General features: G+C 44.5%; 1 protein-coding gene across 2 annotated transcripts in view; it reads right to left on the bottom strand.

Annotated features, from left to right (window-relative positions):
• PKIG (cAMP-dependent protein kinase inhibitor gamma) overlaps nt 1–22,357 on the bottom strand; it is a 64,534-nt gene that overhangs the window by 23,822 nt on the left and 18,355 nt on the right. The window contains exon 1 of one of the 2 annotated variants that reach the window (XM_036322615.1): nt 4,999–5,168. The exons of the other annotated variant lie outside the window; for it this stretch is intronic. The gene's annotated coding sequence lies outside the window, so the exon portion shown is untranslated. Of the gene's footprint in view, nt 1–4,998; nt 5,169–22,357 lie in introns of those variants that run through there. 2 annotated transcript variants of the gene reach the window in all.

Below are 22,357 nucleotides of genomic sequence, written 5' to 3'. Positions count from 1 at the left end.
TCAGCCCACGCCCTGAAGGGTTCAGTTCCCAGTCAAGGGCACGACATAACTGGCAGAGTTGTTGGGAGGCAACCAGTCAATGTGTCTCTCTCACATCAATGTCTCTCTCTCCTCTCACTCTCTCTTTCCCACCCCCCCCCCCCCCACTCCCTTCCACATTCTCTGAAAAGCAATGGAAGAAATATCCTCAGGTGAGGATTAACAAAACAAAATATCAGAGAGGTGAAATCAGTGGGTGATGATTTAGGTGTTTTTCTGAACTGTCTAGCTTTCCTTCCATGAACATGTTCTAATTTTGTAATCTGAAAAAGCAAACACACACAATAAATGCTATAAAAAGGAACCAACAGAAAATCCAGTGGTGATTTTAGACTACAAAATCACCACCCGTTTCCTCGCTAAACTTGGGACTGCAGATTTAGGGTTCTCAGTGTGTGTTTGAGGGGTGGGGGACGGGGGGCGGGGACAGCATTTTGTGAATACTGCCTTTCTTTGTCTGAAGCCTTGTGGGACAGGAAGGTGCCTGGAGTAAAAGCTGCAACAGGGGCAGCTCTCTCTTCTCCGTAATGCAATGCTGGCAAAGCTCCGAGAGTCAGGAAATGGAGGGAAAGCTTGGGAGTAACCAACCCAGCTGGAGGCCAGGACCTCCATCCTGCAATGATTCATTCACCTGCCCGTATTCCCTGATGCACTAAGAGCTCCACGAGAACAGAGGCTGTCTCCTAATCAGCCTGTTGCCCTGGCCTCGTGCTTAGTACTAGCTGGCCCTCAGTATAGTTTATTGAATGTCAGAGACCACATCTATGAAGTTCTAAACACAATGGTGAGGTGTTAGATGGGATCAGGCAGTTTAGGGTAATAGCCCTGGCGGGGAAGGAAGATGGTGGATGAGGAGGAAATAAACCAGATGGTGAGGATGTGAGCGACACAGGCAGAATGTACCAGTCAACCTGCAGAGCTGCCCTTCCCCCTGAACCCAAGGGTGGTAACTACAAGCGGGAGAGGAGAGCAAAAGGAGATTGGCTGGTGTGTTTTTTGAAAGAGCCAACAGAAGGCAAGGGCAGGAAATTTAAATCCCTAGACGAGTGAGCTTCTGCGGCCACCCTTCTGGGGCCCCCTCTCTGAGAGCTTTGTTACTTCCGATCTTGGAAGATTAAAGGGACTCCTTTCAAATAAAGTCAGGAATGCTGGCTTCCTCCAGTAAGAGCGGATGCACTTAAGTGTGCAACTGGGAATCATTCCGCATCCCAGCTGACCGCAGCTTCCAAAGAAGCCTCTCCCCGAAGGAGCAGACACTCCAAGTCTTCCTAAGACGTGTGCGACTTCCAGGAGGCAGTGAGCTCAGCTTTGAGTCATGGTGGGTGATTTGTTTCCAAGAACTTTGGATTTTCCATGTCTGTCTCCACTTAGGAATCACCTCTGGCTCCTCGTCAAAACAGCAGAGTTAATTGGGCAGCTTGGCTTCTGTCACACTCCGAAAGTAGCACCTGCCACCAGCTTCTTCCTTAAGAGGCTGGGCCAGGTCGCCTGGTCCTAGGACAGCGCCCACTTCTGCGCTTGGCTCAGCACCTGACTGGGTGACAGGAAGTAGTGCGGAGGCTGGGTTTGAAAGGCCAAAGTGGCAGCTCCAGGGCTCATCACAGGGGGTTTCAACAACGCTGAGGTCGAAGATGACTTCAAATTCCTCAGACAAATGCCACCCGCTGACAGAGGGGACAGGTGCCTGTATACACTGGCTAACATGATCTCTGGAAACCATACAGCAGCTAATCCCGAGCGTGTATCTGTGTACCAATTAAGTTCATACTAGCTCTGTCCTATTTCATCCTCAGGGTACCCTTTGAGACAGGTATATGGTGACCCCGACTTTACAGAAGAGAAGCAGGCTCTGTGAGAGGAGGTCTCAGTGAGGAGGGGGTGAGGGTAGAGCTCTTACTGCCACCCTCGCCAGTTTCTCCTTGAACCATAAGTTGTCTAACGTGACAGGAACGGTGGACACCAACCAGTCCAGGAGTGGAAAAGGCGAATGCCCATGGGTGCCAAGGGACAGGCTGGAGACCAGAGAGTGCAATAGACGGGGCAGGGAACGGCACAGGTGGTAATAAATGAGAGAACACACCCACCTAAGACATTCAAATTCAAATAAAAATAAAAACCCAAACCACTCTGACTTCTGACTCTGCTTCACGCTTCATTTCATGATGGAGAAGCTGAGATTCAGGTGATACAGGAAAGCCAGCGCAGTGCAGTGGGAATCCAGGCCTCAGGAGGGCCAGCTCTCCTGGGAAATGCAGCTATTTATTACCTGTTCGCTGTTAGCTGAGAGACCCAGGGCAAGTGACTTCACCTCTGTGACTCTTCTATGCGTAAAATGAAAATAACCTCTGCTTCACATCATTGCTGTGAAGACTGAAAGGAATCGAAACACAGGGTGCGGCCAAGTAGGTTTACAGTTGTTAATATGTGAAACACAGAGCTTATTCTTGTGTTATTATTTATTAATTATTGTAGCCCTGGCCAGGCAGCTCAGTTGGTGAGAGCATCCTCCCGATACCCCAAGGTTTCGGGTTCAATCCTAGATCAGGGCACATACAATAATCAACCACTGAATGCGTGTGAATATGTGGAACAACAAATAGATGTTTCTCTCCCTCTCTCCCACCCTTTCTCTTTCTAATAAAAAAGATTGTATTATTTTCCACATGAATAACTGTAAATCTACTTTTGCTTCACCCTGTTTGCAAGATGCCCAGCCCTGTGTGTGACATGTATTTCAGGGAGATATAAAAGCCAAGCAAGAACTTGGGACATAATAGTCTCTTCCACAATGTACCTCCTCTCCTGAGATGCCCTAAACGTACTGTGGGGCAGGTGGACTATCTGAGGATGAGCACACTGAAGACAGTGCTGACAGCACAGAACAAGAAACTAAAGCCACCTCGTCCGGAAGGCCTGGAGCGCGGGCTTTGAGGCATCCCGCCACACGTCCACTCCCCCACCCCAGGCAGGAACCACAAGGACCACGTGGGCACTTACTTCCAGAGTACTATCTCCTCATCACCTCCTTAGGAGGAGAGGTTACTTTACAAATTATCCAAAGGCTCGAGATCCTGGGGGGCTGCCCATGCTCCGGGGAGTTCCATGGCAGCAACAGTCCAATTTCAAGGGCTGAGGGGCTTTGAGAATCCTACTGGAAACCCAGATCTTAATTAATGCAAACAGTTTTTAAATGCCACGCCTTCCTGAGGGCTAGGGTCTATGATGGCCTTAAACATAAAAATCCCTGAATCACCAAGACCTGGAGCCTAGGAGATTCACAATCCAAGACGTGACACCTGCCTTTGCTTGTCTTTGTGCTTTGCTCCCTCTGTCCAGTCCCGGTGGCAGTGGAGGCTGTGCCGAGGTGAAATGAAGGGAAGGGAGCAAGTAAAGGATTTCCCCTGTTCCCTCCTTCTCTCTTGCCAAGCTGGGACCTAGTGTGGGCTTTTAGTTAAAATTCGGTCGCTGTCTCCTCTGTGCCATGTGCCAGGCTCTCCACCAGGAAGTGGGGTGCAGAGACATAGTCTCTTCTGTAACCTAGAGAGAGGGTGCAGACGGTCTAGCAGAAACACAGTGACCTGAAGTCATGCCAGTGATTCTGTAAGCACAACCCGTGGAAAGAGTTCAGGATAACATGGGAACATACAGTGGAGACACCGCAGTCAGTAGAGCCAGGGAATGATCTGACCACCTCATGTGATGGAGGGATGAGCAGAACATGGAGCGTGGCACTTAGGGGTTGCTCCGTCATGCTAAGTCCCTCTCCTCCCCCCGTGTGTGAGCATGCACACACATCCGCACACTGAAACTTTCTCTTTCTTCAGGAACACCAAACCTGACAAAACTACAAAAACTCGGAAATAACTTAATGTTGCCTGTTTTGTGTCCTCTTTTTAACTCTCTTAGAGGCACCAGTCTGCGGGCACTCTGGGGCCCGGACAACCAAGGGCACTTTGCTTCTCAAGCGCTAAGGGCTCTCCTCAAAGGGGAAAGGAACATTGATGGCTCATTACAAGCTGAACTTGGGACTACAGCGATCATCTAGATTTGCCCCCTCATTTACATACAAACGAGGAAACTGAAGCCGGGACACACTTGCCCAGGGACACACAGTCCTCTCGGTGGCCCTTCTAATAGAGGGTGGTTCTTTGTTTTCTCCTTAACTGCGATTCTTCAACTACTTTTACTTGCAAGGGGGGGAGGTGGTGACACACAGCAGCTACAAGCCATGTGAGAACCCTCTACTCAGGCACCCTCCGGGTTCAGGATTAAAAATCCTGAAAACAGACCAGACAAATAAAATGCCCCTGGGCTTACAAGTTCTGATTCTTTTCTAGGCATAAATAGCAAATTTCTAAAAGGAAGCAATAGAGAGATCACAAAGCCGAAGTTAAAGATTTCCAAAGCTTATTCCCATCTTGGTGTTGCCCACACGGCCACGGCAGCACTGGGGTATATGTGATGAGATAACTTCACAAAATCTAATCAGACCTGTATCTTAAGTTTAAAATATCCATCTTATGTCTAAGGGTAAGTCTCCACTATATGAGGAAAATACTGTAGAAAATTTTCACTTTGAGAGACATTTCTCACTGCATTGTTTAAAAATTTCTGTACTATCTTTGCAATCAGAAAAAAAATATAAAAGTTTTACAAACCCCAATTTCTTAGGGAGGATTTCTTCACCTTTATTTGACGCAAGGAGCTGCTTTTAAAGCTCTAGATACTCTGCCAACGTTCTGGGGTAAAAAGTAAAACAGCATTTGAATGGAGCCCATCTGTGAGACCTGAGGCTCAGACTCTAGTCCTAAGCAGTTTCAGACAAAGCCGTAATTTTCAGAGCAATAATATATCATAATATAAAAATAGACACTTTGTGACCAACAAAAGCAAGCTCTCCAGAGAGCTCTGCCTGCAAGCTCTGCTTCTCCCGGCGGTGGAGAATGAAGTTCTACTCACGAGAGCAAAGAGTTTCTTCAAAGTCCAGGGGTCCTCAGTCAGAGGTGCAGGTAGAATTTAAGAAACCAGGATTCAAAACGCCTCCCTGTTGAGGATAAACCTCCCTTTTGAGCAGACCAGGCAGGATTCTCTCTTACCCTTTCCCTCTTCCCTGTGTCTGCTAAATAAAAGGCACTTCGAGGGTTCAGTGGGTGTTTCCCACGTCTCCGGCCAAGTAAGTCCCCATTTGTTGTAATTCAACGCTCAGCCTGATGATGTCAACCACTCAGCTCCCCAGCTCAGTTTCCACCTCTCCGTCCACAGAGAGATCCATTTCCTTTGGACAAGGAGCCAGGGGGCTGTAACTACATCCCGAGCCTTCGTCACATTTGCCTAACATCCTTCCTTCAATTTTCAACACTGGAGCCTTACTGACAAAAGGCTTCCTATCCACTCACTGCAGGGCTCCCGGCAAATCCCTCTGCCTCTCGGTCACTGTGGGCCGCCTAGTTTGCTCTGCAGTATTTTAACTAATGTCTTTGGTATATAATACACCAGGTTAGGGTGGAGATCTGCTTCTCAGCCCACCCCCATCTCTTTTTTCCTGCTCAGTTTTTCAAGTTGCTTAATATCCCCGAAGTTTTCTAGGTGCACGCTGGGCACCGTGCATGCGTGCGTGAGCTTTCCTTCACTTCGGGGAATGACACGCGCCCACATGCAAGGCTTGAGAGCGCTGGTCTTAACTTGAGGAACTGGATTCTGATCTTAGTCACCCACCCAACTGAATGAAGAACCTTAAGTCAGTCACCCCTCTCTCTGGAACTCAGTTTCCCCATCAATAAAACGGCTTTGATGTCTTCCCCTTCTGCAATTCAGTGACTGAGGAGCTTAACAAGTACAAAGGGATTTTACCACAAGCTGACTAACTCCACGCTTGAGGGAGGGAAGAACCCAGGATAGTCAGGGTTCAAGAGGTCAGGCTCAGCCTGGCTCCTACCCCCTTTATTTAGCAGAACTGTTTCTCTGGGAGAAAACCCGAAAGAATTCACTAAACAAATCCTGGGGGACACTGAAAGAGGCAGCATAAACTGGAAGATAAGATAAAGAAGAGAATTTAACTATCCTTAGGGACTGGCATGGAACAGCAGCGGCTACAAGAGATAATAACTGCGTGCATTTGTACAGTGCTTGGTGGGGAAGACATTTAAGCCTCTCTGCTTCAGCGTGCAGCGGAAAGCAATGACATGTATAGTGATTGTCAGCATCAATTTAGGAGCCAGAGACATGGATCTGAGTCCTGTGCGACTTGAGGGTGGTTTTTGTTTGTTTGTTTGTTTGTTTACTATAAAATGGAATGCTAGGGCCTCCATTTTAGGACTGTGAGAATTAAATAACATGTAATGGAACTGTAAGTTTTTGACACATACTAAGTGTTGACAGATGGCAGCGCTCATTGCTGTAGTACATAGCCTCATTTGATTCTCATTTTATGAGAATGAGGTACCCAGGGGCTACACTATTCACCCCTTTTCCTGAACAGGAAAATGAAACACAGAGAAGTGACATGCCTGGGGTCACACAGCTCAAGATGAAAGGGCCAGACTTGGAAAATGAGTCTTAATGAGGCCAGCACACATGCCAATGCTACTTCTCAAAATGGTTATTTCACCGAGTCTGGCCCTTATTTCTAACTGGGATCATCTCTTCTTAGAAAAATGAGCGAAGCTTATTAAAACAAATGGGCAAGGTGTGGGAGGGAGAGTTTTCCCGGGGTCAGCTGGGCAATCTTTTGCTTAAAGAAAACATTTGGGGCCACTAAGTAAGAGGTGGTGCTTACTTGTTTTACTACCAAAATACTGTGTGGCCTGGAAGCAAGACTGGGCTTCAATCGCCTCTCCCCCAAAGAGGCAGATCTGATTTGTCTTAAAGCTACTTGGATGGGAAGTTGGGGTTGGAGCTCTATTGGTAAAGAAGAAGCTATTTATAGGTGTGGGTAAGGCTGTGGTCGTTTGTAACTTAACCAGAATTTTAATTAGTTCTCAGAAAATTCTGATGCTCATCAAAAAAAGGCCAAGCCAGCAGGCTACATATAGGGTGGGGCAAAAGTAAGTTTACAGTCATTTGAATGGAAAATAATACAGTAATTAATAAATAATACAGGAGTAAACTGTTTCATGTATTCACAACTGTAAACCTACTTTGCCCCACCTTGGAGTTTGCCAACCTGAAGGCTTTCCCACAGCTGGTATGAGACTGCAGTGGGATAAGAAGAGGACCAGCCTGGTACCCCAGGGAAGCAGCCGGTAATGGCTCAGAGACCTGGGTTTCCTGTTCCTCGCTGTGTATGACCTTGACCTAGCTGTGTATGTGCCTTGGTTTCCCACTGTAAAACAAGAATTAAAATCACACTTACCCTGCAAAATTCTTAAGTGGATACGTGCCTGACACACACTACAAGTTAAAAAATACTTGCAAAAAGAAGCTGTAGCATCTTAATTGTAAAGACATTATTTTCTAATTCTGACTCAGTTTCACCGTCCTCTGCCCTGAGGATGATGTGACAATAAATGAATCAGGTCAAGAATGCTGGGAAGCCAGAAAAAGGGCCCAGTGTTTCTTAGAACATCGGGATGCGCACAGAACGAAAAGTCTGCCGAGAGCACCTGGAATGCTCTCAGCAGCAGCACTCAGCCGGGAGGGCCTGGAGGCAGGGCCAGTGTCTGGCTGTGCCTTTAGTCCAGAAGCCCGAGTGGTGTCAGGAAACGAGGATGGGCTCTTGACAGGTCAGCTTACTGACATCACCCTCAGTGCTTTGAAGCAGGTTTTGTTACTTGAATGAATATAATAGTAAGGAGCCCATTCATAAAAACAAAGATAGTTTCTTTCTATAACATGTATTTGGTAACACTGTCCTTACAGAGGCGCTGTACACCTGTGACAGAACCCATGCAGAGGACCGTGAACCAGCAGCTCACTCATTTTGTCTTCTGACAACGGCAGATGTACTTCGGGGCCATGCCTGGTGCTGAGCTCTCTATAAATACCACTTTATGTCATCCTCCCCACAATCAGGTGCAGGAGGTATTATTAATATTCTCATCTTACAAATGTGGAAACTGACGTGTGCAGAGACTGACCAGCCTACAAAGGTTCACTGGGTAAGTGACAGAGCCCATGCTGTATTTTTAAGTCCCTGACTCACAGCCAGCACGATCGGCTCCACTGGAGGACAAAGGAAACTTTGGCTGCCTCATAGCACAGAACTGCCCTTAATTCTCACCCCCTCGCCCCTTGTCTGGAAGGAGTTTCTCCCTCCTCTGAATTTCCTTAGTACTTTATCTGTTTCTTAAGAAACTTCTCCTCTTCTCTTTTGAGGCATATTTATTTCTGGGCAGATCTTATTCCTCTGCTATAATTTGAGCTTCTTAAGGAAAAGATCCGTGCCTAATTTATGAGCATTTTGTACATACTATGAGTCACTTATTAAAATAAAAAATCCATAAACACTTTTATCAAATGTTTACCATATGCCAGATAATACTCTAATATAATCATAATTGATTATAAAAAATAGCAAAATATAGAAGAACAGAAAAAAGGGAGGAAAATCACCCATCATCCTACCACTCAGAAATAACCAGTTATTCTCCTGGGGTACAGGCACAGAAAGAATCACACCTAGACTCAAAACAATGTTTTGAAATCAGGCACTTAAGTCATTTGGGGCGCGGGGGTGGGGGGCGGGGGTGGGGAGGAGAGGGAGTCGTCAGCCCCACAAAAGGTGACGAAGAAATGTTCCATTTTGTTGGTTGGTTTGGGAGTGCCCTGGCTGCTTTCTGCAGGGTTCCATGTTCTGAGGCTCCACTTCCTTGTCCCCCTCAGGTTACCTCTGAAGTCCGATGAACAGCTGGCAGGAGAAGGGAAGCCTGAGCATGCATCTCGACAACCGGGAGGGGTTTTCGGGATACCACACTGCCACTCCCTGCCCTTTTCAGCTTTCTTATGATCCGCTTCCCACCAGCTAAAGACAGGTTTTGATTGGGGCAGTTCTGGGACAGATGGATCTTCACTCTTGAGTAAATTTTAAACAATCTTAGCCTTGTTATGTTTAAAACTGAGAAGGGCATGTGATCACCTCCTGTTCATGACGCGGGATGCCAAGTGCAGAGAAGGCAGGCTTCCTGACTCTGCAGAGCCTGGTGCTCTAACAGTAGGAAGTCCTTCTATTGATCCCAGGCGCTCCCTTGCCACTGTGCGTAGAAATCCTACTCAGCCATCAGATGTCAGATTAAATGTCACTTCCTTCTGAGCCAAGTTAGCTCCCGCTTCTGTATCGGTCCTACGGCACTCTCTCTTTCTCCTCTCATAACCCTTAACACGTGATTGTAAGTATATGTTATCTGTTTTACCTGCTAAGCTGTAAACTCCGTGAGAGCAACAACATGTCTCCCTTGTCCACTGGTACAGAAAAGGAAACTCAGTAAATATTTTCTAAGTGCGCGCGTGTGCGTGCGCACACACACACACACACACACACACACATCCACACCCAATCTTGGGTAGTCCAGGCTTGAGGTAAAGGGAGCAATAACATGAATTAAAAAAGTATCATGTGCCCTGGCCAGGTGGCTCGGTTGATTGGTCCGTCGTCCTGTGCACTAAAAGGTTATGGGTTCGACTACCAGTAGGGGCATGTATAGGAGGCAACCGAGGAAAACAATAAAGAGAAAATGGTCCCTATAATGAAAAAGGAAATTCGGACAAATGAGAAGCTTAAAAAAAATTCTTATGTCTTCAGAGAGATTCTGAAGATACTGTGTCCATAAAAAATGAAATAAACTGATAATACTGGGCTCTTGGAAATTAATAATATGAATACTGAAATGAACAATTCAGTATAAGGACTGGAAAATAAGAAAAGGAAGGAAATCTTTCAAAAGATAGAGAAAATATTCACAGAATAAAAAAGGATCTCTCTATAGAACAATAATCCAGGAAGTTCACCATCAGACTAAACAGGAATTCCAGAAAAAGAATAGAAAGGGGGAAAAGTACAATAGGAAATTATCTAAGAAGTCATGAGGAAAAATTCTCAAAGCTGAAGGAAGACTGCATCTTCCCACTGAACAGTTTAAAGAGTGCTGAGAAAGATGAACAGAGACCGTAGCTAGACACAGTCTCCTAATCGTCTAGAATTCAAAATGGAAAAAATCCTAAAAGTTTCTAGAGAGGCAAACAGACTGTTTCAAAAGCAAAGAATCAGATGCTCTCAAACTGCTTACCAGCAACACTGGGTGCCTGAGCTCAAGGAGCAATGCTTTCTGGGGAAAGGGTCTAAAGCAGTGGTTCTCAACCTTCCTGATGCCGCGACCCTTTAATACAGTTCCTCATGTTGTGGTGACCCCAACCATAAAATTATTTTCGTTGCTACTTCATAACTGTAATTTTGTTACTGTTATGAATCTTAATGTAAATATCCGATATGCAGGATATATTTTCATTGTTACAAATTGAACATAATTAAAGCAGTGATTAATCACAAAAACAATATGTAATTATATATGTGTTTTCCGATGGTCTTAGGTGACCCCTGTGAAAGGGTCGTTCGACCCCCAAAGGGGCCGCGACCCACAGGTTGAGAACCGCTGGTCTAAAGGAAAACCATTTGGAACCTAGAATTTATACTCAGCTAAGCAATAAAAGCATTTTCAGACATGCAAGGACTTAGAAAATTTTTTCTCATTCACTCTTTTCTCAGAAAACTCCTGGAGAACATACTTTGCCTAAATGAGGGTTTAAACTAAGGAGATTTGAAAAACAGGGATCTAACAAATGAGGTGACAGGAATGTCAAGGATGATGATGAGGGCAGCTCTGGACCTTGGCTGACTCACAGGCCTAGAGAGTGCCAGTCTGACCACAGGAGGAAGGTGGGAGGTTCCAGGGAAACAGAACTGATGGGCTGCTTGATAGGTTTGCTGAAAACTGTATTGAAAGTCTACAGGAAAGTATGGAAAGCCTTGGCAATAAGGAACAAAAAAATCCTTATTATGAAGTCCAGGACACGTAGTCAAACAGAAAGGAAAAATAATTAGAATGTGACTGGCTCAGCAGTAAATAATGTTTGCCGCCCCATAACACAGATTTTCATTCCCAGTGTGATCCTGGGAGAAGAGGGTAAGGAGAAGCAGCATGAGAAGTATGTATGAGCCTGTGGTGGTTATAGAAAAGCTAAAGCCTCGCGTGCTGGTCAACAGGTAACACCTAAATCTGGTGAATAAAGAAGAGCAGTATGGTGGTGTGTGGTCCTGGTTTGGATCTGATTTGAACAACAACAAAAAAATACTTAAGAGTTAATTAGAGATCTTTGCTAATAATAAGCGATTATTAATTATGTGATAGGTGATTATGGCAGCGTGTGTGTGTGTGTGTGTGCGCGCGCACTCTTATTCTCTGAGATACCTGCTAAAGTAGTTATTGATAAAATGACATGATATCTAGTAATAGGGGGAGAATAGCTGTAGTCATAAATGAAATAAAACTGGTCTTGATTCTTGGAGCTGGGTAATGAGTGGTTCATGAAGGTTCATTATATTATTCTCTTTAATTTTTTATGTGTTTGAAAATTTCCTCAATAAAAAATGTTTAAAAAAGATACAGCTATATAAGCATATATTTAGGATATGTTAAAAATACTAGCACAAACAGCTAATAGAATCAAAAGTATATGCTCTTGGGAACAGAACAGGAGAGAGGGGACTGGAGGGGTGAGGGTAGGGAATAGCTGATTTTTAGTGTAAGTTTTTAATGATATTTGATTTTTAAAAGAATGAAGCAAAACTATGTGCATGTACCATTTGGACAACAAAGAGAATTAATTTTTAAAAAGAAATGGAGGTGATTTAAATGGAGGTAACCACCAAAAGAATTAAAAGCAAAAAAAAATTAGCCCTAGCCGGTTTGGCCCAGTGAATAGAGTGTCGACCTGCGGACTAAAGGGTCTTGGGTTAATTCCGGTCAAGGGCAAGTACCTAGGTTGCAGGTTTGATCTCCAGCCCTGGTCAGGGCGAGTGCAGGAGGCAACCAATCGATGTGTCTCTCTCACATTAATATTTTCTCTCTGTCTCTCCCCCACCCTTATAACTCTCCCTAAAAATCAATGGAAAAATATCCTCAGGTGAGGATTAACAAACAAAAAAATTAAAATGGCTCCCTCAGGGTAAGGGTTAAGCAGAATAATGATGCATATCTGGACTTTAAATGATGTGCATGCATTACTTTTACTTTTTAAAAATATTACCTATTATCATCAGTTATGCCTGTCAGTTTTTAGCAGGGTCTTTTGCTAATCCTGACCCCTACAAACTGAACCGGTTTCTCCAGGTGAAGAATCCTAAACTACCCAGTGTGAATAGCTCCACATTAAATGTAATAATAACTATTATTGCCACTTGACTATGTCTACCATTTGTCATTGCTTTTATGTTTGTTATTTCTAATCTTTGTAACACTCCTGCAAGACAGGTATTGCTATTCCCATTTTACAGATGAAAAGATTGAGGCTGAGAGACATTAGCCATTTGCTTAAGGTCACCAAGTAGGCCAGGCTTGGGAGACTCTTTCCACCACCTTACCTCTCCTTACATCCCACTGGTTGGGTACAGTCCAGATGCATACTTTTACATCAACTTCCTCATCAACTCCACGAAACAGGAGAGACAAGATTATCCTCACTTAACATATGAAAAAACTAAAGCTAAGAAAAGTTAGATAATGTGCCTAAGAATCCAGTAGTACTTTCTTCATCCCTTATCATCTATCCCCTTGAGAATAAAATGTCAAGTTATTCATCCTCCTCATGGACATTTGACGTAAGAGTCACTAAATGAATGCTGCCAAAGCAAGAGTTTTGTATTTTCTCCAAAGGAAGAGAGTAATAACCCATGGAATGTCCTCAGTTGCTCAAATGTCAGCTGCCTGCCTGGCATAACACAGATCAGCTGCTAGCACGGCAGCCTGCAGCAGTTCCCAGAGCCAGGGCCACTCTTCTTGGCTCCAAAAGAAAGGGATGAGCCGTGGGTGCTTCTGCCCTGAAAAGAGAATGTCTATCTCCTAAATCTACTTCAGTCAAGGCCATGTGGCCCAAGGCTTTTTATCGTTGACAGGAATCTTAGATCAGTGTGCCTCTAGAGCAGAGGCAAGTTTGTAAAGCTGTAGAACAGACTGTAGGCGTGAAGCCAAAAGTGGGGAACTGAAGCGCCTGGGTCCTCTCAAGCTGACAGGTAAGCTAACGGCTCTGCTTGGCAGAGAAGCAGCCCCAGAGCTGGGCACAAGTGCCACGAGCCTGGTGTGAGATGCTGCTCCCGGGCTCTTCTGGCAGCAGAACAATGGCCAAGCAGCAACTGGGGGAAGAAGCTGTTTACTTAAGTTCAAACTATTTCCAGCACCAGCAATCGGCACATATTTGGATGACAAATCTCTGAGCTTCAAGTGAGCAGTGCTTTGCTCCTGGACACTCACCGAACACATCGCCTCCCCACACCACCCCCAGACCCACTCCCTAACACTTGTTGCCCTCAGGGTGTTTAATTTAAGTTGATGAATTTTAAAAGATTATAAAAAGAAACGACATTTTAAGAGGAACTAACTTTTGTTTTTAAATCCTCACTCAAGGATATGTTTTTATTAATTTTAGAGAGAGAGGAAGGGAGAGAGAGTGGGAAACACCAATGTGAGAGAAACATCAATTGGTTGCCTCCCGTATCCACCCTGAGTGGGGGGTCAAACCTGAAACACCTAGGTATGTGCCCTGACCAGGAATCGAACCCACAACCTTTCCAACCAAGCTATCTGGCCAGGGCAAGAACAACTGACTTTAATTCATTTGTCTATAAGTTTAAACTACATAGTATCATTTTTTTTAAGGCGTGAATCAGATATTAAATTCTAATATATGTGTATTCTATAAAAAAAAAATACAACTGAAATGCAAAAAGCACCTGAATGAGGTCTCTATTTTAACATGTAGTACACTGTTGGTATGACACTGAGCCCTGCTCAAGACTTACAAAGAGAATGTTTCTTATGACACGGTTTACATAGGAGGATAAAAAGGTTTAAGAGCAGATCCACAAACAATATATAATCGCATACACATTCCAAACAAATAAAAGATGTCTTATTACCGACCAATTCTGGGGCAGAAGCAGTTGTAGTGTTCCATGATCAGCAATCCCCCCCCCCCCCCCCCCCCCCTGCATTCCCAACAGGAGAGGTTTGCCTGTAAGGAAAAGATGTGCAGAGCCTTCTGCACAGTTGTAACTCGAAGAAGGTGTTACATATACCTTTGCCAACAAATGTGTTTGGAAAAAACAGCCTATCTCTAAAAGCTGCCTTGTTTTTACAGCAAAAGCAATGCTGATCAGCCATCTCCCGAGCCAGGCATTAATTCCAAAGGGGAAAACTGACTGTTAATCATCACGTACTATATTGGCTAAATTGTTGGTGGCTTTCAGTCCTGTCACACAACGCAGACAGGTACCAGCACAGAGAAAAAGGGCAGTAAGTGAGAAGAAAGGTTTACAGTGTGAAGGGTGATGCTGGACGGTTAATTTAGGAAGAGGGAGCAGAAGGGACTAACTTGTTTCTTTCCCCTCTGCTAAGGGAGCCTATCAGAAGACAAACAAAAAGGTCTCTAAGATAAGCTTTCAGTAAGGGCACTTTCAGGAGGAACGTGCTAGTGAGCGTAAAGAAAGGAAACATGTCTATACACAGTGGAAATGTAAATTATTTTAGAAAAATTTTGCAGGTCAACTTGTCAATGCTATATTAACCATAGTTTTGGTTTTTACATTTTTTTAAATTGATTTCAGAGATAGGAAGGGAGAGGAAGAGATAGAAACATCAATGATGAGAGAGAATCATTGATCGGCTGCCTCCTGCACCGCCCCCCCCCCCCCAACCGCCTTACTGGGGACGGAGCCCGCAAACTGGGCATGTGCCCTGAAAGGGGACTGAACCCTGACCTCCTGGTTCATAGGTTGACACTCAACCATTGAGCACACAAGCCAGACAATTAATCATATATATATATATTTTTTTTAAGTGTGTGTGTGTGTTTAAATATATTTTTATTGATTTCAGAGAGAAAGGAAGAGGGAGAGAGAGATAGAAACATCAATGATGAGAGAGAATCATTGATCGGCTGCCTCCTGCAAGCCCCCCACTGGGGATTGAGCCCTCAACCTGGGCAGCACGTGCCCTTGACAGGAATCAAACCTGGGACACCTCAGTTTGCAGGCCGACGCTCCATCCACTGAGCCAAACCAGCCAGGGCTTAATCATAATTTTTTAAAAAATAATTCTTTATTGTTGAAAGTATCACATATGTCCCCCCCCCCCCCCCCATTGACCCCTCCAGCCCCCCACCCCACCCGGGGCCTCCAGCCTGGTCCTCTAGTCTGCATAAAAATATCTCAAACAAATCAAAACAAAAACCAGAGCTCTTTTCTTTAATAAACCGTAACCATGGATTTTCTTTTATGCTACTTTAAGAAAAAAGAATTAAAAAACTAAAAGGATGGTCTTTAAAAAAACTTCTAATGCTTACAGGAACCTGCAATCCACATTGCTGGTCTGCATTGTTAGATCAGCAAATATTTATTGAGCTATGAAATGATAACCATGTCTGCTACTTGCATTGCATGGGGCTCTTTCCCATAGATTGTCTCATTTCTTCTGCTATACATTTTCTCTTTGTAAGTGCTTACATTACCATTTCATAAAAAAATAAGTGGAAGGTAAGAAGGGCAAAGTGACTTGCCTAGGGTCATTTATAGCCTGTAAGTCCTGCAGCCAAAAATCAGAATAAAGACAGACCTATCTTTTCCTAAATTCACAGGGAAAACGTCAGTAATGAGAGAAACAGGAAGGCTAGGAGATAGAAAGTGGAGAGACCATGTTAATATGGCTCTGTTAAAGCATGGTGTGAATGCAGATGTACTTCAGGACAAATCCTGGCTCCATCTCCCACTTACTAGCTGTGTGATCTTAGGCAAATCACTTACCCTCTCTGAATTCTGGTATTTCATTTGTAAACTAAAGAAAATAATAGCGTCCATTGCATTTAAATGCAGGGAGGTAGAAGGAGAAGTGGAGGTGTGCTAATTTCTTCATCTTTTACAGAATTACAAAGTAAGTGGATTAAGACTGACATTTCATATGGGGCCATTTCATTCCCATTTCAGCCAATAGATGGACTAAATTTCCCAAAATCCTTCTCCTCAAATCCCTCAAATGATAAGAAATAGTAATGAGACGAATAACATAAATACAAATTTCAGAAGAAAGGAAATCCAGTCTTATGATGATGAGAATAGTAATTCTGCTTTAAATGTGCCTTATCAGAGATTTCTTTGTAATGCTAATACCCAGTGTTACCGAGATATGGAAAAATGTACGTGTTTAAATGGAAAATGCCTTAACATTCCTATAAGGCAATTTGATATTTCATATGGAAATCTTTTTATTTACTTTTGTTAATCCTCACCTATTTTTTCATTGATTTTTAGAGAGTGGTAGGGAGTGGCAGAGAAAGAGAGAGAAACATTGCTATGAAAGAGATACATCGATTGGTTGCTTCCCACATGCCCTCCCCCTACCAGGGCTCGGGATTGAGCCTGCAACTGAGTTTAAATGTCCTTGACTGAAATCGAACCCAGAACCCTCAGGCCCTCTGGCCAATGCTCTATCCACTGAGCCAAATCAACTAGGGCAATATTGAAATCTTTTTAAAAAACATACACACAATGTGTACATGAAAACTCTCTGCTCCATTTTGCTTGAACTTAAAACTGTTCTAAAAAGTAGTTTACTAATTTAAACAAGTGTACACACCCTTCGATCCAGTCCTTTCACCTCTAAGAAGTTATCTTAGAGAAATCATTACAGATGGATGCAAAGACTTGACTCAAGGTTGTTCACCTCAGCACTGCTAAGAATAGTGAAAAACTGAAAACAATCTTACAAGTCCACAGTTAGGAAGTGGCTAAGAAACTCTGATATATCTACAGAATTGAATATTATATAGTCACGATAAGTGATGCTACAGAAGAATATCTAATTGTTAGACATGTGCGGAGCAAGGACAAAGGTCAGATGCAGACACTCACCAGGGCAGAAAGCCCGATGCCTAATAAGGGGCAAACCGGGAAAACAAGAGCAGTGTCCCCAGGTTCCTCCCCTAGCCCAGTGGTTCTCAGCCTCGGCTGCACATGAGAATCACCTGGGAATCTTTTAAAAATCCTGATTTCTGGGCCTCATCCTCCGAAAATTCTGTTTCTTTGTTACTAATGTTGTGGCCCCACCCCATAACCAAGAAACAGAATGTCCAGAGGATGAGGCCCAGAAATCAGGCTTTTAAAAAGATTCCCAGGTGATTCTAATGTGCAGCCAAGGTTGAGAACCACTGCCCTAGCTAGTCATACAGTTTAGACCCCCTGACCTTTTCCTCCCTAAAGACAACAACTGGGCCTCGGGTATATGTCAGGTTCAGAAAAGCAGCAAAATCAGACAAGTGACACAGTGGCTACCTCAGGAACAGCTACACTGACTAATGACCCCACACGCCCTGGCACCAACCAGTCAGTGGAGACCACGACCCTGAAAGAGAAATAAATATGCTCAGGACAAAGGAGCCAGTGACCATCTCCCTCCAGGGACACGCCCCTGCCATTGCTCCCCTCTCCCTCCCCCAGGCACGTATCCCCTAACTTCTAAGTCCCCATGAGACTTGCAACCAGGGGAGCAATGGGCAGTGGCAGCTCCTCCCAGGCTCACTCCCTGAACCTGTCTCCAAGGCCCCCTTTTCTCTGACTTCTCAGTGAGCCAAAGCAGCCCCGCCTAGACTTTCCTGCTGCTTCTCCTATGCCAGTGATGGCGAACCTATGACACGCGTGTCAGAGGTGACACGCGAACTCATTATTTTGGTTGATTTTTCTTTGTTAAATGGCATTTAAATATATAAAATAAATATCAAAAATATAAGTCTTTGTTTTACTGTGGTTGCAAATATCAAAAAATTTCTATATGTGACACGGCACTAGAGTTAAGTTAGGGTTTTTCAAAATGCTGACACGCTGAGCTCAAAACGTTCGCCATCACTGTCCTATGCCCTTGTTTCACTGTCCTGAGTATATTTTTGCTGCCATCATGGACCCAGTACCCTTTGGCTCAGTGCTGTGTAGCCCTTCCCTTTGGATATCCCCATCCCCCATGCCCTTTTCCTTAAATAAATTCAAGTTTTCTTTATTCACCCTCTGAGATGGCTGTTTAGCCTACCTGCGCAGTCCTGACTTTAACCTTTTACTAATGACATGAAAAAAAGTCTCATTTTCATGTTAAGATGTATACAGTAGGGTTTCATATTTGAAAAAGGAAAAACAGCATTTTGCATAAAAAGATGACAAACTATTAGGAACACTGAAGATAATTTTATTTTCTTTCAGTCTACTGGTATTTTAAATTTTTCTAAAAAGCATTATTTTTATAATAAAAACATAGTATTACTTCCATAAAAAGAAAAAGACCAAAAGCTATTTTTAAGTTCCTTTGGATGATATATACCAAGTGCCACAAATATGTATACACACTGACTTATAAGTGAGAGAGATATTTATAGCAGTGATTTATAACAGTGAAAAAATGGAAACATTCAAAATATCAAACACATTGTCTGGCCATTGAAAACAGTGGAGAGAGACATGACCCACACTCTGCCCTGTAAGCATAGTCTCCAGGGCCCTGCACCTGCCCTCTACTCCCAAGGTCTGGCCCAGGAGGTGTGTTGCCAGCTTGTGCCTGACACAGGGGGTGGGCACTGGGACCTTTCCCACTGTAGAAGGCACACCTGAAAGTGGGAGGAAATGAAGTCCCTAAGCTCTGTTCAGGCACCACAACCATATTCAAGCTACCTGATGACAGCAATGATCAGGAAAAGCATAATACTAGAGGCCTGGTGCACAAAAATTTGTGCACTCGGGGGGTGTCCCTCAGCCCAGCCTGTGCACCCTCAGGGGATGTCCACCTGCTGGCTTAGGCCCACTCCCCGGGGGATCGGACCTAAGCTGGCAGTCAGACATCCCTCTGGCATCCTGGGAGCCCTTGGGGGATGTCCACTTGCCAGTGGGGAGCAGGCCTAAGCTGCAGTCGGACATCCTTAGTGGTGCTGAGGAGGCGGGAGAGGCTCCCACCACCACCGCTGTACTGGCAGCCGTCAGCCTGGCTTGTGGCTGAGCAGAGCTCCCCCGTGGGAGCACACTGACCACCAGGGGCAGCTCCTGAATTGAGCGTCTGCCCCCTGGTGGTCAGTGTGTGTCATAGTGACTAGTCATTCTGCTGTTAGGGTCAATTTGCATATTACCCTTTTATTATATAGGATATTATAGAGGATAGAGGCCTGGTGCATGGGTGGGGCCGGCTGGTTTGCCCTGAAGGGTGTCCCGGATCAAGGTGGGAGTCCCGCTGGGGTTCCTGGCCAGCCTGGGTAAGTGGCTGATGGCTGTTTTTAGGCTGGCCAAACACCCCAGCCCGGACCCTCACCCCATGGGGGTATGGCCAGCCTGGGTGAGCGGCTGATGGTTGTTTTCAGGCTGGCCACACCCCCCGCCAACCCAAGCTCCCAGCCTCTACTTTTTTTCCTGGGATTTATTTATCTTCTATAATTGAAACTTTGCAGCCTTGAGCAGAGCCGAGGGCCAGCAAGGGCAGGTGGGAAACTTGGCTTCCTCTATCACCCAGGGCAACCCAAGCCTCCTGCTCACTCCAGCTCCCCGGCCTCGGCCATCTTAGTTGGGTTAATTTGCATACTCGCTCCTGATTGACTGGTGGGCGTGGCTTGAGCGTAGTGGGGGATGGTTAATTTGCATGTTTCTCTTTTATTATATAGGATGTGGGGAAGCGTAAGACTTGGTTGGAAAGCTTATAAGGAGGACATTCTGAGAAAAGGGAAGTGTGTGGAAGGCCGCCTGCCCTGTTTATCAGAATTCCGACTTAGGGGACACTTAGGGGAGTGTCGAAGGCGGCGCCCCTAATTATTCCTTGACCATTCCAAACAAGCCTGTGCATGTGCAGACCCCCAGATGTTTACTGGAATCCTCATGCTTAATCCCTGGATGCCCTTGCCTAGAGGACAATGTAAACACATGTGTCCTCCCAAGATGACTCACCCTACTGATTGTATCTAAAAGATAAACTTTATCTCAAACTGCTGCTACAATAAAAGGCTAACCACACAGGCAGTTCTCTTTCACAGTGAAACTGTGTCAGAGTAATCTGCTCATGCATTGTTCAGGGGCTGCTGGTCAGCCCTGGCAAGAATAATGAAAGAAAGGAGAGAAGCAGATCCCAGGAAAAGAAAAGGAAATAAAATGGAAGAAAAAGGAAGATTTTTAGAAAGGCCAGATAGAATCCGGGGAGGATGAAGCAGGACCCTCCGGTCAAAGGGAAGTGTGCTGAACAGCCTCCAAGCTTAGCCAGAGCCCTCTTTTAAAAGCTTTGAGGAGACGATGACAGAAAAAGGACCCCAGAGCTTTCTTCTCATTTCCCATGACTGATCACATTGCTCCTGGCAACTTGATGATAATTATACATCCAGTGGATTTTAGTATAGTGAAAGATTAAATCAAGATTAAGGCTATGAGCCCATAGTCCAAAGGTAACTTCAAACTAAAGTGCAACCACGCAACCATGCCATGATTTATAATAAACAGACTGTTATTAAAGCTGCAAAGAGGCTATTGTGTCCACAGAGAAAAATTCTTAGCCAGGAACAAATTCCAGGCCTGAGGCAGACCAGTCTTTAAGAGAGCTGACTTGAAAAAGATTAAAGGGGACCCTTCCCCCACCACTGGTGGACAAAGGCTGTTGGCAGTGAGATAAGAAAACTGTAGGTACTTAATGTTTCTATAAGTCTTTAAAAGTACCAAGTAGGAGAACAAAAAAAAAGATGACATACTTGAAGATAAATGTAAACAAATTAGAAAGAGAACAAAAGCAGGAACTAGAGGAAGCTGACCAACAAGCTCAGCGTGAATGTGAAAAAAGAAAATCCTGAGGAACAATGACACTGTGACTTCTCTATCCCTCAGATCCCGTGGTAGGAGAACCAGGCTACTGCCTTGTATGATGGGGAATAAGACCAGATGACTTCAGTCTGGACTGAGTATATTATACAGGTTCAAACAAGAGAAGAACAAAGTTATACTTGAACTATGGTCCCTATAATGCTTACGCACCCAACCAGTGACTTCATTATTTGCAAATATCAGCAAGGATGATTCTGATTTAATCACCTTACAGGACAGGCTCATCTTCTAAGTACTCCTCAACAGCCATTAGTTTCTGGCCATTTCTCAAGATTATCCATACATTATGGCAGAGAGCTTACTAGACTTCTAATAACAGAATCTTCTATGACATGGAGACATCATCTGAAGCTGAGGACTAGAAGGGACATTTTTAAGAGAGCAAAAAGCAAAAAAAAAGAAATATTTAATTACAGAAACAGAGCCAATAGGCTCTTCGGACTCTAACAATCAAGACAGGCTCAGAGCACTGAATGTAGTTATAAGCGCTGGCACACCAATTGACGTTTTTGACTGGAATGTTCCAAAGGAACTTTGATGAGGACATGATATTATTCAGGGAGTTGCAAGACATCCAGAATGAACATACGGACACTGACTGCCTGTCCTAGTCTCTTAGGACCCACTTACACATAGAGTAGCTCACTGAACAAGTAACTGATTCTTCTTTTCTCTTTTGCTCCTCACCAGAGGATATTTTTTTCATTGATTTTCAGAGAGAGTGTGAGGGAGGAAGGGAGAAGAGAGAGAGAGAGAGAGAGAGAGAGAGAGAGAGAGAGAGAGAGAGAGAGAGAGAGAGGTGAGAGAGACACAGCGACTGGCTGCCTCCATACACTCTAACCACGGAGCCATACCAGCCAGGGCAATGATTATCTTAAAGAACTAATACAGCAGGTAGCTCCTCTTACAACTGTTCAACCCTATAGCTATAGTGCAAGAGCAGCCATAGAAATAGTGCAAATAAATTAACATGGCTGTGTTACAATAAATTTACAAAAACAAGTGGCAGGCCATATTTGGCCTGCAGGTCATGGTTTCGCAATCCCCTGCATTAGAGGATGGAATGCTAGCAGTCAAAGGCATGCAGCGTTAAGAGTTTTAAAAATAATCATCTATGGTCATCTGAAGCAAAGTCCATACTGAAGGCAAAGCTATTGCAAACTCAGCGGTTGCTGTGCAGACCAATGAGGGACACAAGGAACGTAAAGATCATGAATTGGGTTAACTGCCCCTAACCGC

This window comes from Myotis myotis, unplaced genomic scaffold, assembly GCF_014108235.1.
Source record: "Myotis myotis isolate mMyoMyo1 unplaced genomic scaffold, mMyoMyo1.p scaffold_m19_p_9, whole genome shotgun sequence".
NCBI classification, from domain to species: Eukaryota; Metazoa; Chordata; class Mammalia; order Chiroptera; family Vespertilionidae; genus Myotis; species Myotis myotis.
The sequence above is the reverse complement of the archived record's forward strand: the minus strand, read 5'-3'. Positions and strand labels throughout refer to the sequence as shown.